Here is a 21,862-nt window from a genome sequence, read left to right as displayed (position 1 = left end):
GTAAATGTAATGCTGAGTTTTGAAAGACAAAGTGAAGCTAAAAACCTTTAAATAAGCTCTTAGGTTTCTTGAATTGCTTCTGCCTTTCAATTTTAACAACCCAATAAACAGTTTAATAAATCCAAACCGCTCCAAGCATCTCTATTAATTCACAACCCAACTAAGGGACTGAGGAGTCAAGTGGTTTTAGCTGAGCACACCACTATTCTACTTGCAGTCTAAAGCCAAAGTCAGTACAAAAATCTGACATTCAGTTATATTTTCTTACAATTATATCACTGTTCACCTTGGAAGTAAACTGAAACATTTTTGAGAAACGTGTTATTGAACACTCAACTGAATACTAAATACTTAGGGTTTGCTACACAAAATACAGACAAAATCATGTTTGTGGCAGCCATAATAAACAAAATAAACACTGATATGCCTTCATCATAAACCCAACTAAAATGATTCCACAGAATTTATGACTGCAATATGATTTTTCAGGCACACTCAAAATAACTCAACTACTTACTTTCTTCAGCTGAAGCATGCTCTTACAAGAAACTAATCATCAGCTTGATGTTTCTTACAAGAAACTAACATCAGCCTGATCAAACTCGACAATAATATTATTTAATGGATTTCCTTTCATTTAATATCTCTTTGGTTATAGAAACTGATAAGAGTGTCGCAATTCATGTGAAGCACTTACAATTGTAGTACAAAGAAAACAAAGAAAATTACAATATTAATTAATTACAATATTCCCAGTTTCACAACTACTCAATTTGAAATGCTGCTCATCTTTTAGATTAAAGACATTCAGACCTGAAATGATAAAAACCCCCATTCTTTTAATACTATTGATGAAAGTGGAACATGAAAGAAAACTTGAATATCAGAACAGAAATATTTGCACACATGCTTATATAAATAATGCAGCCATAACCAAACCCAGCAACATGTGATTTTTCCAAGCAATTTTTATTACTCAGTGCAAATACGATAATTCACTGTAGATCCTCAAAAGCTTATCATGTAGAAATTGCTGCAGCTAATACACATTGGTTATATGAGCAAAATATCTACATTGGGGGTGGGGGAGAATGTATTCTCCACACCTACTTTTTGAGAGGTCTTGCCAACTGCTCTGTTATTTGAGAGAAGATGATCACATTCAATATACAAGACATGAAGCAGATAGGAAAACTGTCTCACAACAAATCTTAAAAATTGCAAATGCCAACAATTCTCTACAAGTATATTAACTGCGCCAGAATGAAGGAAAATAATTGTGAAATAAGCTTTTCTGGTATGCAGTTATAGCGAACAATTATGAGGTGATGCCGAGAACTAGACAAATCTGGTATTCGAAGAATGTTAAAAACATTGAGGTCACAAATGCACACTGTAACTTCAGTATCCACTTCTATCCTTCTATTTTGATATTAAATCTAATTCATTCTTCATTCTAAGCTTATAAGCCATTATTTTAATGAACCCTTCCCTTGACCACATGTTATAATAATGCCTGTGGAAAAGGAAACAATACAGTTAAAATGAAGTGAGGTTGATTTTGTGTATGCCACTTACAGAAGGGGAATATTGCTTGTTTTAAAAATATAACAGATTTTCCAGGAAATAACAGAAACACATATTCTCTCTTAGACCAAATTTGCACCTCAAGGACTGTATTCAGTTTTTGGCCCCCCACTACAAGAAGGACAATGAGGTACCGGAACAAGTCCACAGAAAGGCAACAAAGCTGGTGAAGGGTCTAGAGCACAAGTCTTATGAGAAGCATCTGAAGGAACTGGGGGTGCTTAGTCTGGAGAAAAGCAGGCTGAGGGGATAATGTATCACTCTCTCTTGAAAAGAGAGTGGTAGCTACCTGAAAAGAGGTGGTAGCTAAGTGGGGGTTGGTTTCTTCTCTCAACTAACAAGTAACAGGACAAGAGAAAAGTTGTGCCGGGGAGGTTTAGGTTGCATATTAAAAAATATTTCTTCACTGAAAAGGGTAATTAAATACTGGAATAGGCTGCTTGGGGAGGTAGTTGAACGTCCATCTCCCTGGAGGTGTTAAACAGACATATAGATGTGGTGCTTAGGAACATGGTTTAAGCATTGGAGTTGATAGAGTTAGGTTAATGGTTGGTAGAGTTAGGTTATGTTTGGATTCAATTATCTTAAAGGTCTTTTCCAACCAGAATAAGTCTGTGATTTTGAATTTTTATATATATATATATTTAAAATAAAATTGTGTTTCCTGCACTAAGGCTAAGATAAAGCAACAAAATACTAATATAACTGGGTATTTTTAATACTACAATATACTGTGTCAACCCAAAGTAATGACATAATCTAACCTTGTCCCACCAATTTATTTTAGAGACACACTAAAATGGACACACTAAATTTGGGTTTAACTGCCTTTATTTAGATAAAGGGCTAGAAGTTTAAGTTTTGAAGATATTGGTAGGAGAAGACGAGGGGGAAAGCCAGTTAAAGCTGGTTCTTATACTAAATTCACTAAATTCACTAAATTATTGCAGAATGACAACAGGAATATTAGCAGCTCAGTAAAACAGTGGATCACTTTATTTGGGGGTGGAGACAATTTATTACATTAAAATTGCTTTATTCCTAATTTTATGTACATACCATTTGCTTTAATTCAAGTAACTTGGCAGATTCAAGTCAGAATATGTATACTTTCAACAAAAAAGAACACTCTTTTTTACTTGAGAATAATTGAAAACTTGCTCAGTATCTGAGCATGACCTATTTTTCGTACCTCCTTTGGTTGACATAAATGTTTTCCCATGAAGGTTAGAAAACAGACAGTACAAGGAAAAGGTGAGCAAGTCATCTGAGGACACCTGTATGACAAAACCTGGACAGAAAAGTTAATCCAAAAACATCAGTAGTACCTTAAATACATAAATCCAAAAGACGTGCAATGGAAAAAAAATCACCTCAAGACCATGACAAAAATCAAGTTTATCTTTTTAATATTTAGGGAGGTGTTTGGGGGTTTGGTTTACCTTTTCTCAAAGTCAAACAAAATGGAGATAGGCACTAGAGGATATTTATATTAGGGAAACATGAAGACCTTAGATGACATTTCAAAGTCTACCCACTTTTTTTTACCCCTAAGGGAAAACATTGTAGCTACAAGAAACAAACAAAGACAGATGCAGAAATGAAGAAATCTAGTAAGAGCCCATACTGAAACAGACAGTTGAGATATAAGCCCCTGTACAGAAGTTAATGGGGGATATCGTGTCCTATGTTCTCAACTTCCATTAAAACCTGCAATCTTTGCGATACCCAGTCAGGGAAACTCTTGAGAATAAGTTTCAAAAGCCATTCAAAAGAAAATTTGAGAATCAATATTCTTCCTCTTTGCCTAGGTTCATTCTGCAGCTCAGATTTAATGAGCTGCAGTATAAGAAAGAATTACAAACCATAAAGGAATCATCATAGAAGTAGCATTAAGCACAACTAAAGTCTTGAACTCTCTCCAAATCTGTGAAACATGGAGGTTCAGAGATCCATACCCGGGGACAGTCCAAATGTTTAATTTATTACTCTATTGCTGATACAGAAAAATTCCTTTTTATTTTACCCTGGTGTCCATTATCCACAAAAAAAAGTACTTGCTGAAGTGATCCTATGACAGCATGTCCTTGAAAAACATAAAGGCACTGCAACTGAACATACCTGAGAAAGGTCCCTCTTAGCAACATTAAACAAGGCTTTAACATTTCATAGATTAGATTACAGCATTAACAGTCTCATCTTAGAAATTTGCCACTTCTAACCATTTTGACCTGCATCCGCTTATTTCTGATGTTTACAAAGCAATTAAGACAGTCCTAGCCTGTTTCATCACAGGGTTGCTCTCATGGGAGAGAGTCCACAAAATTCTCCTTTGTAAGTGCTTCCCACAAGGTGCAGCCCCTCAGGAACAAGCTGCCCTAGGATGGGCTTCCCATAGCATCACAGGCTGCTTTGGGAACAGTCATTTCCCCTGGCATGGGGGTCCTCCACAGCTGCAGATCCAAGTTCATGGGCTGCAAGTCCACATTTGCCCCTCCTGGTGCCTCCAGGGGATAACAGCCTGCCATCTTCCTGTGGGGGAACTTCTGCTCAGAAACCTTGCTACCAAAACCGTGCAAGAACCAAACCAGCAGAGTCTAAAAAGGTTGCACAATAAAAACTGAAAGATCTGCAAATGGTTTTGCCAATTCTATGCAATTATTCAAAATACAGAACCAACAAACCATATTAGAACAATATTGAGCAGTCTTTGCTTTAGAAACAAACAAGCAAACATCCCCAACCTCAGGATTTACAAATTCAACTCCTGGCACTTAAGTTAGTGATGGTGATTGAGGCCAATGTTTTAGAAAAAAATTGGAAACTCAAGCCTCCAATTCCTTCCCCTACAGCTCTGCGTGATATAGTCTCAGTCAAACACTGAACCACCGAAATCAGCCGCTTTCTGCTGAAGCCTGCGTTTAGATCACCCAGCTGCTCTGCCCCATGCAGAGTCCAGAAAGGAAAACCAGGAGTTATATGAACTGGAAACAGCAAAAAGTCTCTGCACCAATGTTTCCGTTTTGCTTCTAACCGGATAATTAAAGGGTTGATACAATGAGCTGCAGCAAAATTATGAAGGGACATCTTGATATTTATTGCTGCCTTTTTTTTTTTCCTTCAAGGAAACAACCAGGACACATGTTTTATAACGTATTACGAATAAGCACTTACACTGTATAAAGGCATCAAGAAAGAAGAAGCTAATCTTTAAAACTACTGAGATTATTTAAGCCAGCAAAAGAAACTTGCATTGAACATGACAAAAATTATATTAGTACAAATTTTAAAAATTGTCAAATTGGGGGGTTGGGGAAATATAAAGATTTACAAGTACTACTTATTCTTAGCATGAAGAGTTACCAGCTTTAATAAAATGCAAATCATTAGCAAATTTGTTCAGAAAAATGCAAAATAGTTTTTTTTTTTTCTTGAGCTATTAGTCTATTTTCTTGAGCTATTAGAAAACATTCCAAACTGATTTACAGTCATAGGAATCAACTGCACAGATAAATTATTTCTGGATTCCCAGAACACATTCAATGACCCAGTTCAAATTTCACAATCTTGTATTCAGCCCAATAGACTGTATTTGATTAGATGCACATTATCTGCCTTTCTGCTCCTTTACACAACCCTAGAAAGTATAGCTTTGTGACAACTGGATATATAAATTCAATAGACAACACTCCTGCTTCCTGGATCTCTCCGAAACCACACAACTTTTCAGCTCTTTGGACAAACAGAAATACCCAAACCAACAAAAACCCACAGACACTTCAGTCAAGAAACTGCTTAAATTACAGCATATAAAGAGCAAAAAAGGTTCCAGTTTCCTACAGAAGGCTGACAAATAATTATCTGTAATAATGAGCTGAAACAAAGCATGGAAATTTTAAACAACAAATTTCTAAGTTTTTCTAAGGTACTTCACTTTAATGCCTTACTGGATCGTTACATTTGTCCAAGTTCAATTTTCTCTCTTACTCTATGGTAATTACAGGAACCTGATCTGACAGGGACAGAAAGAACTCTTCAAAAAGCTTGCTGTAGTTACTAGCAAGGACAAACACCTGACAATAATATCCAAAGACCAGATCTCACACAGGTCACACAGATTTCAGAAATCCACAGAGATTTCTTCACTCATCAGCATTCTGATGTCTCAGTTCAGTATCTTTCCAATGACTTACTACTGTCTCTCTGCAGAGAAGCAAATAAGCAGGCAGAGAAGTAAAGGCTTAGCTTTTCCGATTAACAAATCTAAAAAGAACCTCGGGAGACTGCTCAAGTTATTCCCCTTTTCATGCCATACTATTAGCCTCACACAAGTCATTCCTGTATCTATCTAACATTAAAAACAAATAATACTGCTCAAAAACGTCATTCTGAGCAGTGAGAGCTCCATCTATTTAAACTTTTCTTACAGTTTATACCAAATCTTCTTTGCTATAGAACCCATTCACCATTACTCACCTTGCTCCCAAAGAATAGTTAGAACAGTTTATTATCTTCCTTTTATTTATCTGAAGTCTTCTCATGTCTAACCTTTGGCCATCTCAGAACAGTGTTTCCCTTTTTTCAAATGCTAAACTTGTCCAATTCACACTTAGCTCAAGATGCACAACACTCCTGTTTGCCAAGACAAAGGATAGAGAAATACGATCATCTGTACTTTAATAACTTGGATAAGGACCCTCAACTGCATATAGCACAAGAAACAATTGGAAAATAGTGGGTTTGTATAACAGCAGATCTGGATGTTACAGTGCAAAAAGATACATCTCCATTTCTGTGCAGCTGGGACAACATCAGAACAGTGCTGTAAGCTGAGAATGCACAGCACCTACAATACTTTTAACTGACTTAAAAGTGTACACTGATTTGTGCCTTTCTGGCCAAATATATCAATTATTGCTTGCATCCCAAACTTAGATGATTTGTCTTCATGAAGAATTATTCTGAAATTATTTTTAATTATTATTAGTGGAATAGGTAACTCAGAATAAAGAGCCTATTCTGATGTTAAGAACATGTCCAGCTATTCAAAAATCACAGAGCACTTTCTGATCATGTATTACCCTCACCCAAGTTAATTTTCAAGTGTAAACAAACACTTCTGGAAAAAGACAAAGCACACTGATAGCCAGGCTATTCTGTAAAGTTCTGAAGGAAAACAATGCTGCAAAGAATTTAAAGATAAAATTTCTCATGTGATTTTTCCTCTCAAAAAATTTAAATTCAATAGGATTTCTCCTTTTAATTTTGGTTTCTGAAGATACAGACCACTTTCATACCATGTGTTCAAGCTATACATCGCTCTCCCTTTTTAGTCATCTCTTAGTTCTTCTAAACAAGCATGAAAATATTGACAAATGTTTTTGCATTCACACTAAGCAGATAGTAGGAAAAACTGATAGGTTAAATTTTTTTACTGAAACGTACTAGCCACAAAGCCATTTATTCCAATGATATTATGCACTAGTCTTGTACTCTGTGAAACTGAACAGCACTAAGAATGCTCCATAATCCTGCAGGCTCAATGCTCAGAGAAGCATGGGGGAGACAAAAACACCACATCTGTGTAAGAGCACTAGACTGGCTGGACTTTGAGAAGAACTACAGATCATTCTCAAACACTTTCCCTCAAAAAGAGGGAACTCAAAGAGTAAGGATGATGGTACTGACACAGTTCCACCATCATAATACTATTTAAATGAAGCATTATTACAACTGCATCACTACATTCAGTGAGTACCTTCATCATTACATATGGAGCTCTTCAACGAACATCAAAAAGTATTTAATAACCAAAATTTCAGGACCCCCAGGAAAAGCAGGGTCTCCTGCTTTTATGAGAAGAAAATTCTCACGTACAAGTCTACTAGTTATAAGATGAAAATACCAAGATACTCACAGTGTTTTGTAAATGTTACAATACCACATGATTTAACTGTGGGTCTCAGAATCTCCTCTGCCTAACTGTTACGCAAAATCCTCACAAGCAGAGACTCACAGAAATGTCCGTGTTGTAGTCTTTCCTCTAATTTTTAAACAAGATGAGAAAAACTTACGGAGAGGCAATACAGATACTGAATCACATACAGAGCTGAAGTGGAAAAGACCATCTTATAGAGCCAAGTATTTTTTGTGGAGCCAACAGACGCCAGGAATGAAGAAAAGTAACCCAAATAATTCTAGAACTATAAAAACATCTGTAGTTCTTAAGAAAGCTTAGAGAAATGGCTTTCTCCACCAGAAAATGTGAAAACAATTTAACTTAAAATATCTTCCAGGGGGTAGGGAGATGGGGCATGAAATATAGGTATCTCAAAACATCTTGATAGTTATAAAAAAGGTTATACTTCAAGACTTTTTTGTAATCTTCATGGAAAGATTACAGAGTTGCAATTCCAAACAGGTGTCACACCAATACATGACCATTTTTACTAAAAAAGCTGACTGTATTATAAAGTGTTATAATTTTTTCCCCCATTGCAAACAAAACACACACACAAAAAAACCACAAAACACAAAAAAACCCCACCATTAATTGCATCCTTTCACAGTATTTGGTCAAGTAAGACTAAGTTTTGCTACAGAAGGACTACTTCCAAGTCCTTAGATTTCAATACCAAATTATTTCCTACAAAATTCAGGAGCTAAAACCTACTCAGTAAAAACAGTGGGATTCTAAACCCAGAATATTACTCTTTTACAGCACAGCAGAGACATTATAAAATATATCACATTTATGGCACTAAGATTTCTACTGGAGGCTAATATACAGAAGTTAAAAGAATATAAACCAAGTCCATAATATAACTCCAATAATAAAGTTAGCATTCATGCTATCATCTGTTTTCTACTAACTGCTGAAATCACCTGTACTGCTATGTCAAGAGACTGAAAGAAGAACAAAGTCTATTTTTAAGTACTACACTGAGATCTGTCATGCAGTTGTTCATTAAATAATTCCAAATGTAACAATTCTTGAAAGATAAAAGTTTGAGAGGAAAGAGGAAAAACACTCATGAAAGGAAAATCTCCGCAGGAGACCCAGTGCACTGGGTTAATTGGATGTTTCAGACAATAATAATAAGGTCCTTAAAAGTATAAATGCTGCAGAAAAATTGGCTTACAGAACAGCTAGCTACGACTGCAGAATTTAAACATTAACCCTCTTAAAACTTTAATCACTTCAGGTCTTAACTGGCTAATCTGCCACCCAGTTTGTCTCTTATGTCTTATTTAAAATACACAGTAGAATATTCAAGTATTAGATTTTTCCTAGAAAAGATGCCTTACACCAAAGTAGAAGAACAAAATAACATCGAGTGCTTAGCACTGGAATCTTAAAAGTATTGCTTCTGACAGCATGTGGAATGATTTTCAGAGACTCAGCACTGGGCATCTCCTGAAGTTTAGGAGTTAACTAGTTTAAAACCTGGCTTACCTTAAAATGTCTACAGGTGAGTGACAGAAATTCTGTTTTTTCAATACAACTATGAAGACAAATTAGTTGGGTTTTGGTGGGTTTTTTTTGGATAGCTTTCCTCTCCCTGACTGCACTATGAAGCTCCAATAGTAGTAGCTCCAATAGCAGCTTGGAAAAGAGTAGATGGAAAGCTGCCCAGAGGAAAAGGACCCAGGGATGTTGACTGACTACTAGCTGAATATGACCCAGCAGTGTGCCTAGGATGCCAAGAAGGCCAACAGCTTCCTGGCTTGTATCTGTAATAGTGTCACCAGCAGGAGTAGGGAAGTGATTGTCCCCTTGTACTCACTGGTGAGGACACACCTCGAGTACTGTGTTCAGTTCTGGGCCCCTCACTACAAGAAGGACATTGAGGTGCTGGAGCTTGTCCAAAGAAAAGCAACAAGCCTGGTGAAGGGTCTGGAAAATAAGTCTTATTCGGAGCAGCTGAGGGAACTGGGGGTGTTTAGCCTGGAGAAAAGGAGGCTGATGGGAGACCTTATTGCTCTGTATAACTACCTGGGAGGAGGTTGTAGTCAGGTGGGCATTGGTTTCTTCTCCCAATTAACCAGTGACAGGACAAGAGGAAACAGGCTCAAGTTGCACCAGAAGGGGGTTAGATCAGATATTCTTCACTGAAAGGATTATCAAACACTAGAACAGGCTACCCAGGGAGGTCGTTGTATCACCACCCCTGAAAGTGTTGAAGACATGTAGATTTGGTGCTTAGGAATACGGATTAGCACTGGACATGGTGATCTTACAGGTCTTTTCCAAACAGAATGATTCTATGATTCTATATATTCACTTAAGATCTCAGACATGTAGCTGTCACATGTAAGGTATGTCTGTGGAAATCTGTCCAGGACTATGAAGTACAATTTTGTCAAAAGACCAAGATCTACCAGGTTGCTCTAACTACAGATATACTTTGAATATACTTAAATACTGCTTTTCCTCAGTTTATTTTTTCATATCTCAGCTTAGTTGGAATTTGATAGTTGAATCTAGTATTTCATAAAATACATACTTCATGTCGGTTTGAGAGTTCATATCTGAAGTTGCTCAAAGCTGCAGAAATGCTAAGATCTACAGCAAAGATAGTGTTATATGCTCATTCCAACAATTAATATATGTAAGCTTTCTTCAAATAAGTTTTCACAATGTACAGTTACGTTTTCTAATTTCATTATTTGGATGGGTGATTAGCTTGTCTAGATATATATATTCATTTCTGTACATGCACATACTTGAAGTAAAAATTACTAATTCATGACACTTCTAGTACCACCACCATTGGTTATAATGGAAAATTTTCTTCCCTACTACTCACAAACAGCACAAACACATTTCATCTAGTTTAAACTTAGGCATGACTTTCATTGGCCTAATTAACGTTGCCCTCCCAAAACTCACTAATGCAGATGACACCAAGTTTAGCTAATTTAGCCTGGGACAAAAATAAGTATACAGTGTAACATGACATACCAAAGCTTCCTCCTTTGTTTTAAAGCTAATTATGACATCTAGAAAAGTATATAGCAGAATTAACGCTGTATTATAAGGAAGAAAAAAAAGCAGAAATATAAAACTAACTCATTTGACCAATATACTCTCTCAAGGATTCTTTCTATAAGCAAGAACAAGAAGTTTGATAATCCTAATTTTAAACGGCTCTATATACCTCACCTGATTTTAGAGGGTTGTTTTTAAACTTAAACTGTATCTGCATAAAGTTGACATAACTGGTTTTTTTTTTGTTTATTTCTGAAATAGACATGCTATGGAGAAGGATACCCAAATATGTTCATTTAAAATACCATGGGGGGGTAACTTATCAGGTTGGTATGTTCTCACTGTGTTCTTTTTAAAAGCAATGACTTAAATACTTCCCTGAGCCAAATACTTCATAAACTTTTATGAATGAGTATAGATCTTTACACCTCAAAGTCAGCTTACTTTCATAAAACTTGAGAAAACTCACTTTGAGTTGCATCTGTTAGTAAAAAGTACTGGTACTTGTCAAAGTGAGGATGCTCGGATTCTAAGCTGAAGTTATAAAAAAATGTTGCCTATATTCATCTTGAATAGCCCACAAAAGGTCTAGCAAATCAAAGATGAACATCTTGTGAAGTCACAGTTACGTTAACACACATCATACTTTATTCTCAGTTTTATTACAAATCAACAATAGTAAAAAAGTATTAGGGCCCTTTACTCACTACTGTAGTGATCAATAATCCACTACAAAATTCTTCAGGTATGTTTCACCGCAATTTGCAGGTGCTCACTTATTAAAGTTTCTGTATTCGGTTATAAACAGAACAAAGTTGAAAGCTGTGTTAGAGAAATGGCAAATGCAAAGAGTGTAAGATTTTGCTTAATCTCTTCAGGTAGTTTGATGAGATGCAGACAAGTAGAAGCCCTAGAAGACACACTGACTGAAACCTACTGACAGCACCTTTCCCTCAACCTAAACTCATGGCTCTAGTCACCACCAGAAGACACACAATCTACTCAAAAAGAGAAATTAAAACACTTGACTTCAATAAAAATTAATAAATTGAAATGTTGGATTTTGGACAACGTATTTATTCCATATTTTTTTTGTTAAACAAGACCAAAACAGACTTGCTACACATATAAAAACAGAAACAGTTTCAGTATTAACTCTTTAACCTTTAACACAGAATATATATACACCAAACATAACATTCTCCAGTAAAATTCAAACTGCAATTACATTTCATAATGACCCAATTCGCTACATTTTTGTGCCAAATTAACAGAAGTACAAACAGTCAAAGCTAAAAGTAAAAGTTGAAACAGGGTCATGATCTGTTCTAGATAAGATGTTCTCAAAATTATCCCTTTGCACCTAGCCAAGGGCAGGTCTGTTAGGCACAGTTTTTCCCCTTCTAGCCCATTTTTCAAAACTGGGCTCCAAGAAGCAAAAATTATTTGCTGTGTTTTTAATTTTTAACTTAAACGTTACCTGCACAACTCTTAATCCTTCCCCAGCCTGGCACAACATGCAGCTTTGGGGAAAGAGAAGAGACCTCCACAAAAGTCTCAGAGAGGAATTTGTCCATTTGTTTTGGGTGGGAGCTTGGACTAACAGCATCTCTACAAGCTATGGAGATCACAAGGAGTCCAAACAAGGCATTTTTCATCTTAAAGTGTTAAAGCTTTGTGGGTGAGCATTGGTCATTTCCATTACTTCCTTGTTTCATAAAACACCATTAACAAAAAGAATGGGAAATGACTGTTAGATAATATCACCTTTTAGTTTCCAAGACAAATTATCTGATTCAATGTCTGTATTATTTGGCAAAAAAAAAAATAAATAAAAAATAAAAGAGTCCAAATTGACAGACAAATAATTCACTTTACAAAGGGGGAAGGGAGAGAGAGATCTTCAATAACCAGTTGAAGATCTCCATGATTCTCAACATATCTTCCTTCAATTGCCATGCATTGAAAAGCTTTGGCTTTTGTGTCCTTCTGGAAAACACAATAAAGAGAGCTTGACACATTTTTCAGATACAAAGCGCTGCTCTTTTCCCATTTCAGAGAAACTATGTATTCCATAAAGATCCTGCATTCAGAGAAGCATCCCTTACAGTGACAAACAGAAAAACTATAACATATCTTTTCTTCTTTCCATGAATTAAGGCTGATTCATGTCACATTCATCCAAAACCTTGAAAAAAACATCCTGCCAAGACCTGATTTTCAGAAGTGATTTATTTCAGTACTTGATCTTTGCAGTATCTCTACCATTACCACATTTGGAAAGCAAATAAAAAATTGCTAATTTTGCCAACTGGCTGAATAGATGTCCTCAACTTAAAGTCTTAGTGGCTTTACCTAATAAGTCATTTAAGAACTGATACAAAAATAATGTTTTGTTCCATCAAGAAGAAAAAACAACACACTTCCTTTGGAAAGGTATTTCTTGTAGTGGTAAGATCCTATAGTTAGACTTATATAGGAAATCACATTTGGGTATAGAGCTATCGCATAAGAAGCTTCACCGCTTTAAAACATCACTGGAAGTCAGACATTACTTTGTTTGAAATAGGTAAGGAGGATTTGTATGACAAAACAAATCCAAGTATGACTCAAACTCTTGCAGTTGTTTAAGGTAAGATCAAACCATCTAGTTCTACCCCTAGAGAGTAGTTAAAAAAAGAAGACATTCCTAAGACTTGGCACCAAAACTTTTTATCTCTTCTAATGATCTACAACTGTGTGTTCTATATAAAAAAGCTACTTATCTGAACTTGGTCATCAGTCACCTAAAACATGCTGACTGAGCATGTATTAAGCAGAGAATCACCAGCTAGAGGAACCAGCAATTGCTATACAGAGTGGTACAATGTTGTAACAACAGTAGAAACACTTCAGAGAAAGCAGGAGCTTCCATTGTTTCAGAACAGCACTACATTGCCAAATGTAACATTATGCAAGTGTACCACAAACACTGTAACTATCCGTCACGTGTATCGGAAATAATGCTTACACTGGTAATTAATGTATGACTTCCCCAAAAAATATAAGGCTTATGCTTGATTATGAAGAAATGAAAACCACAGCGCTGAAGAAAGCGAGCAACCGGTCATGTACACCAGCACTCTTAAACCTCTGCTACACCAGAGAGCAAGCAGCAAACGCCAAGATCCTCTGCCCTCTCTTTCACTGGAGAAGACACCACCTGGCCAATGGCATGTTATGACTCAGTGAGTTGAGCACTTGTTGAAAGGTATCCTACTGCTAAAAGCTTGCTATGTTTGCTGAACATAAGTAATAAATTTAATAATGTAATGTCTTTGTCTTCTGGAGCTGATTTTGTCCTACAGTACAAAAACTTCTATTGCAACATTTCCTACAGGCCATCTCCTTTTCTAGCTCATCCTGTCTCAGAAGTTTCTGAGTTCACAGCAATTACAGCTTCACTCTCACTTCTCAGAAACCTAATTGGCAGAGTACGAATACAGTATTTTATTTCTCTGCAAGACTTTGAGACGTGTTTAATGAATCCCTGATCTGCATGCATAAGATACACCTCTCCACTGCATCTCACACTATGAGACCAAGGAAGGGAAAGAAGGGGCATTTAATGAATTCTCAGGAAGGGCATATAAAATAGATCACTGTACACCAGCCTTGTTCAATGCACTTGACAACGGGTTTAGTTCACACCCATTACACCATCTGCCAAGGACAGAATACAGGGTAAAGACTAACCATTTTAACCAACTCAGTTCATTGGAATATTTTATTTAAAAAGAAAAAAGTATTTGAACATAACAATGGAAAGTCATCTGCCATCTGAAGGATAATTCTAAAAACACAGTCAATTATACAGATACTGACACAAATAAACATTTATGTTAAATGCACTGTTTCTAACTTGTTCTGTATTCCAGGAACATCTACCAGAATAAATTATCTTCTGTTAGCCAGAGTTATTCTTAAAGATATTATCTATCTCCTCTACTCACATAATATCTATCCATTCCCTGACAGGTTAGATAATACACATTACTGAATGACGACAGTTTTATCTTCCAATTGCACATGACAGAAATTCTAAAAATTATGTAAAAATAACGCAAACTTACCAACTCTATTCCCTGTGGAAAAGGAGTGTCTTCCCAGTCCTTCTGAGGAAATCTTTGTATTATTTTTCCCAAACCTTCTGTTGAGCCTGCTGAAAGATAAAATTCAATTACTTCAAGGCAAACTGGTGGAATTTAAATTGCCAAAAATTGTAGGGTTTATTCAGGATATACCCAATATTAGGAAATGTTTCACAAGAGGCAGAAAAGGCTCCTCAAATATGTCTTGCAAGTCTTACAAAATAAACACCATCTTAATATTCTCCAGTAGTAATACAGGGCATTGCTACATAAAATGAAGCTGCAAGCTGCAGCTGGCCTGCACCCAACATGCTTTCAAAGTGACAGATTATTATTATTGGTAATTCTAGTTTCTCCCTACAGTAAATTGAAACCTAATATAATGGATGTGATATTTTAAAAAGGAATAAAACTTTTGTCAACCAGCAGTCTTCCAAAAGAAGTCTATAGACTTAAAATCCACATGATTTATGTAGGACGCTAATTTCTTGCCAATATTTCTAGTTGGTTTCCTTGGACAAGTGATTTCATAGACAGAACGTTGTAGAGAAAAACTGCTAATTTCTGATAACTTCTCTAATGAAATTGTCTTTTTTCTTTTTTTTTAAACCACAGTGCTATAGATGGGAACCTTTTCAGAAACACCACAAATATTCAACTGTAATGTGATGTCATCCTGAATGGTACAGGAATGCACAAATATGAATTTCGTTCTTAACCTGCTGAAGTCCTGGAGAAAATCTTGGAAAAAAATAATTTTAAACTGAATTTTAGCTCTGGATTTCACCACAATTTAATGTGTCAAAGTGAAAGCAATTCTTACATTAACCAATTATCTCTTGAAGGAATGTTGCAAGTCAGCACCATTTTAAACTGAGCCACTACACAACGTAAGGCAAGCAATCAGCAGCCTTCAACTTACATTTTCCACATTTAAAGCATAGCATAATAGTAGGAAGAATCATATTTTCTCTTGCACAAATCTTGGCTTCTCCGACAGAAAAATGCAACTTCTCTGCTTTAAATATCTTACAAATCTACCAAACACACTGAAAAATAATATTCAGATTTCTGAAGGAAACTGCTTTTAACGTGGCCAAGTATTTCTCACACACAAAGACCTGTCTAACATTCCACATGTATTTTAAACACAACAAACAAGATTTCTGTGATATTATCTATCCATCAGTCCTCATTCTAGCAATTTCTGCATCTCTTGAATTATTTCAATATAATTTCAGAGGTAAGCACGGACAAAGCACATACATGCTTGCAAGTCAATCACTGGGTAGAGAGGAGAAGCCCAAATTCCTGTTCTTTCCTCTACTTCAAAAAGGAGGAAAAAGCAGCAGAGCTGAACAGTTCCCTCTCCTGTAAGGCAGCACCCACCCAGGCAAGCAGCAGTTACATTCAAACCCAAGCCCAAGGAGACTACCACTGTATTTGTATTCCCTTACCCAGTAAGCAGCTCATAGGAGAAACAGAGCAGTCATGGAACCAAGCTGATATCATTGCAAAGTTTGATTTAAAATAAAGACAGATACTTAGGGAGTTTTCATTAAACTATACATGAAGCTTCCTAAAAAGCCAAGTCAAAATACCATGTTAAAGATCTGTTAAGTTTTAATAATCCATGCTGACATTCAATTGGACCATGCTTTCTCTGAAGTCGTATTATAAAGCTTTGAGATTAAACATTAAAATGTTTAAACATTTTATTGTGAAATTCTCAAAGCTATACTCTGACATCATGAAACTGTACAAATTCTGCATTAGTAGTAGCAGTCCCATATGTGTTGTTTCATCTGCAGACATCCCAGCAGCAGCAGTGAATACATTAAGCTCCTGGCCTCACCATAAAAAACAATTTTCAGTCTGACACAACTGAAGCCTGCTAGCATCAAGCAACTTGTAAATCAGTGTTGTGGTGGATTAAAAAAAAAAGTACTTCCTTTAAATTTCTTTCTAGACAGTCTGAGTTTGTATCTATCTTGAAACTCAAAATTAATTTTACAACACATTTAGGTAGACTCAATCTGACAATTTATTAAGACACATTTTCTCCAGTTAATGTATTTTTACACATAGCATTCTGTTATTTTTTCCTGAAAATTATTTAGGAACAGATGTTCCTGATACAATGTGTATATGAACTACATAGAGTAAATTCCAAACAGCAATCTTACCCCCAAGATAGCACATACTGATTATGATTCCCAAGGGCAACATGCTGAAGAACTGCCATCAGACTGGCCTAAATATGCAAAGTTAAGTAGCAGTCAGAGATGTAATCAGCAAGTTAAAAGCCAAAGATTATGTCCTCTTGAGATGGAAACTGCAGAGGTGCTGAGAAAGCAAAGTTAGGATATGCCAGAAAACAAGGAAAAAATATAGACATGGCTACAGCTGCAGTTTTGTAAGGAAAGCGAGCTCTATATATGTATTCATCGATCAGACTGTAATAACCAAAGACGGGTCATCAGTCACTAACTTCACCTGTTAAAGAACAAGTGTTGCCTCATGCACTCTCTTACATAGCATCTTCTACTGAATTTTCACTCTTCTCCTTTACCATTTCATCTCAACAGCCTTCCAAAATTAAGAGGCATAAATGAGAAGATCATAAAAAAAAACCAGTCACACACCTTCCCTCCTAGGGCAGGCAAGCTCACTCCTGCTTTCCTCATTTCCTCTACAGACACCCTGTCCCTTCTTTTATGTTAAAAAAAAAAAAAAAAAAAAAAAAAAAAAAAAAGGGAACAGCTATATTTTCAACTAGATATGGCAACCTCCAAGTAGAGAACCACTTGTAGTTGAGAGACCACCAGCAAGAAAGGGCCAATGATGATATCCATAGGTCTTGCCTTATCTACCAATGCAGTCACTCCACTGTAGAAAGCCAATAGGTTGGTCAGGCAGGATTTGCCCCTAGTAAAGCCATGCCGGTTGTCCTGAATCACCTCCCGGCTCTCCATGTGCCTTAGCATATCTTCTAGGAGGATCTCCTCCATGATCTTCCCAGGCACAGAGGTGAGGCTGACAGGTTAGTAGTTCCCATGGTCCTCTATTCTACCCTTTTTTAAAATGGCCATAATGTTGCCTTTCTTCCAGTCACAAGGGACTTCACCAGACTGCGGTGACTTTTCATGTATCATGGAGAATGGCTTGACAACTATACCAGCCAGTTCCTTCAGGACTCTGGGATGCACCTTATGAGGTGCCATGGACCTGTGTATGTTCAGGTTCCTCAGATGGTCACGAACCTTGTCTTCACTTACAGTGGGAGGGACTTTGACTCCCTGGTTCCACACAGTACATAGAGGCTAGACAAAGTTTTCTTTATTAACAGTTGGCTGCTTCACAGACTACCTGCTACTATCACAGGAAAAACCACCTTGACTCAGGTAATTGGTACTACAATTTAATTTATTGCCAATTAACACAACTTTTTGACCACAGGTTCAGATACAAAGACGACAATAAGCAATTAAACATTTGGAAACATCTTTCCCTTCTTAGAGTTGACTTCAATCCAGCACTTCTACTCTCCACTCCCTGATCTCAACTTCCCTTGTTGATCTAACCATGCCAGTTCCTTTGGTGAGGTGATGGGCAGTGCAGGAGGTTGGGGTCACGCACATTGTGGTTTTATTCTGCTGTTCCTCACCTCTCACTCGTTTTCCTCAGCTCCAGCACAGATCTACAGGTTACAGTGCCTCCAGGGGTGTCCCCAATCCAGCCCAGGTCACTGGTGGCCAGCACCTCTTGGAGGAATGTGCTTCTTCTGGCATGGATCAACTCCTTCCTACAATGTGTCTCTAGCTTTCTCCCCAAAAATACCCCCTTCCACATCTCCTGACTGTCGCTGCTGTCACTCTGTCTTAAATACATGTGAGAATATGTGCCTCTAGCTACTCTAGCTGGCTGAGGTTTTGGCACATACCAAGTTGTTTACACCAGTTTCAAAGCTGGCTGGAAGCAGCTGTGACTGGCACAAGGTAATTCTTGACCTCCTTTTGTGCAACTTGCCCCCTGATCCCAAAACTCAGAAATGTATGCCCAGTACAGTTACTCCTGATTTTTCCAACTTGGAAGCCGCTGTTGGGAAAACACTCTTGAAAAATAAATACTTTCTGTCTACCTCTAGTTGAAGTTCAACTGATTTGGAATCCAAGTTTTCAAAAAAAGCAGAAAAGGACCTTTTTCAGAAACACTCACAGAAGTCTCAAAAATATTCCAATATTAAACAGTCAAAGTTAAAGCCCACAGCACTTAAGATGATCAAAGTTAAAGCTCACAGCACTTAAGATGATTCTTCAAAAAATCACCAAATATAAAGATCAAAGTTAGATAAAAAGTTTATGGAAGGGTGCATGAAGGATACGTCATAGAAATGCAACATTTTACAGGAAAATAATTATTAGCTCGTTATCCAAGGTATGAACATCAGAAAAAATAAGAAAAAGTAGTACTAACATTCATCAGAGGTGAATAAGAAACAAATATTTTTTAAAAAACAAACACTGATAATCCTTCCACAGAAGAGTCCTGTAGTAAATATTTACAAATCTGCTTATAATGAACGAAATCTATTTCACATGGTTTCTTAAATTGTATACAATCCGGATAGATAGGAAACCCTTGTTCCATCTCATTAAAATCTGGTTTTCTTTTGAGCAGGGGTGGAGAATTTGGGGTTGTTTTTTTAATGAATCTGTACTCCCTCCAAATCAAAGCAATTCTTCAAAATCAGAGTTTTGTATGTTTGCAATTATGAAGTAAAATTCACTGTAATTTGATAAATTTGTAAAAGAAACATTATTTTCAAACACAAGTTACTGAACTGCAAGTTGCATTCATTGAGAAAAGTTTAGACCTAGAGACACCTGAAACAATCTCCATTCTACAGGCAGAGAAGACCTGCTCTTGCCACAAGAAGCTTCTTACTTCAAAAGCGTTCTTCACACAAATAGAGAAATTTAGTTTAATCCTTATAAAGTAGCAGAACGATACACAGAAAAGGTTTCTATGAACTTTACTCCTTTGCATGAATGCAAATACAAAGTAATGCACTTAATGCTGCTACACAAGATTAAGCCAGTGCAAGAGAAGACTCAGCAGCTGCACTTCCATTTAATAATAAAAGCAATTCAGTACAGTATGCCCACCATGTTTTTCCAGTACTGTATAGTCTCATTACTGTTCATTCCAACCAGTTAAAGAACAGTAGAACTGTAGTCTGTCCCTAAACCCCGTGGTTTGGGCTGAGGGGGTGCCAATGCTATCTGCCTTCATCTGACTTTCATTAAGGCGTTCATCTTTTAGCACAGCAGTTCTGTCTGAAGACATCATGTTATTCAAGAGATGGCTGCAGTTGAACACCTAAGTGATTTTACATTCCCAACCATTTTAGCACAACAGGCAGAAACTGAAAAAGTATAAATAAAAAAAATCAGATCATGGGATTTCAACAACAGCCATGATCAGTTTCAACATATGCTACTGGTAACTACTGACAACTTTCCAAAAATATCAAGGCCACATACCAAATGTTAACTCATTGTTAAATTAGGTTACTAATGATTTTTCAAGCACAGAAGCTGATGAGGTTTTTTTATTCTTCTGATAAATTATTTGAAAACATGTTTAATAAATAATGCTGAATTATATTTTATGTAAACAAATCTTAAAAATGTTCAACAAATTTGGAAGACCTCTATTAAAGAATAAAATGGAAAATATGAAGGATGGGCAGGGGGAGAGAGAACACTTACATGTAAGACTTTGACGTTCCAGTAAAGTCTATGCCTTCAGTATGTATTTAAATATACACACTGATTTCCCCATTATTTTGTATGATGGGAACAGTTACAGTGAGTCTCCATGGACTGAGGCTCACTACATCAAGTGGGCTTCAGGAAGTGCACACCCTGACATTGGGACAGACTGCTATTTCCCATCCCTCTACACTCTACAGCTCACCCGGTTAAACCAGAGAGGGGACTAACCCAGCAATCTCTACCCCACTTTAGTATCCGCTGCTTTCACTGGACAAGCCCTTGGCCATTTTTTCTGATTAAAATAAGGTAAGATTTTCCCCTGAATAAGTTTTAGATCCCGATCACATTCCTTCCACTCTGCATCTGTTGCTTCCAAAGTCTTCTTTTGAGCTTCTTTTATTAGTTCTTAACATAAGAAGTGCAATGTCTATTAACTAAAGCTAACTAAACAAATGTGACATCACATTAAACATACATTGAACAGCTAGTGGATTCAGATAGTCACAGCCAGCAAGAGGGATCTTTGTATCATCAATACAAAGATTTCTGTCCTTTGACAGAAACCTTTCAAATAAGTTGCAAGCTGCCTAAAAACTTGGTGGAAACCCCCATCGCTTGCACTGTTCACTGAATACAAATCAGTTACACAGAGGTTTTTGAAACCACTTAAATTATACAAACCACTCACAGAACAACCTACTTAATACAGCACACATGGAACAGCATGGAAGATCACTGCATATAAACAAGGTGTTTAATGTAAAAAAGTATTTGCTTTTGTCATTAATTACACATGCAAAAAATGCCTGAAAGTAACAAGAATTCAAAAGGCATACTTCCAGCTAAACTACTACCATTACTATTATTAAACAGCAATATTGTTATTTTCATAAAGTTATTCCTACAAAAGCAAAACTATTCCTATACTTTAACCAAAGATTTTTGCCATTTTTTCTTTCATTTTGTAGTAAAATGTTAACGTCGTATAAAGTGAGGTACAAAAATTGTGAAGATATTGCAGCAATTTTGAAAGTTGTAATTTTACACCTACAGCAATTAATTGTAGTTTCATTTTCATTAAGGGTGCCAAGTAATAATAACTATCATCATCTTAATCTTAGAATCTTCATCTTCTTTACCAAGTTAATTCTATAGTCCATTAAGAATCAAAGCTGTCCACAGTAAATCAGGCTCTAAATTTTTAGACATTGCATTCTCATCCCTGTGCAATATATACACATTGTGACTTTGTCAAAGACCAAACTTGAAATTTCAGCCTGTAAGAATGCCAACTGAGCAGTCTATACCTTAAGCTACAAAGGAAAAAGCAACTTTTCTCCCCAACTAACCCCTTCTGATCTGCCCTCTTTCTT

The 21,862-nt window shown here is 36.5% G+C and overlaps 1 protein-coding gene across 1 annotated transcript in view; it reads right to left on the bottom strand.

The window, feature by feature from the left end:
- SBF2 (SET binding factor 2) overlaps window positions 1–14,772 on the bottom strand; it is a 208,442-nt gene extending 193,670 nt beyond the window's left edge. The window contains exon 1 of the mRNA XM_009994267.1: window positions 14,692–14,772. The gene's annotated coding sequence lies outside the window, so the exon portion shown is untranslated. The remainder of the gene's footprint in view (window positions 1–14,691) is intronic.
- Between the last annotated feature and the right edge of the window lie 7,090 nt (window positions 14,773–21,862).

This window comes from Chaetura pelagica, unplaced genomic scaffold (genome assembly GCF_000747805.2).
Source record: "Chaetura pelagica isolate M959 unplaced genomic scaffold, ChaPel_1.0 scaffold153, whole genome shotgun sequence".
Lineage (NCBI taxonomy): Eukaryota > Metazoa > Chordata > Aves > Apodiformes > Apodidae > Chaetura > Chaetura pelagica.
Note: the sequence above shows the minus strand (reverse complement) of the source record. Positions and strands in the feature narration are given on the sequence as shown.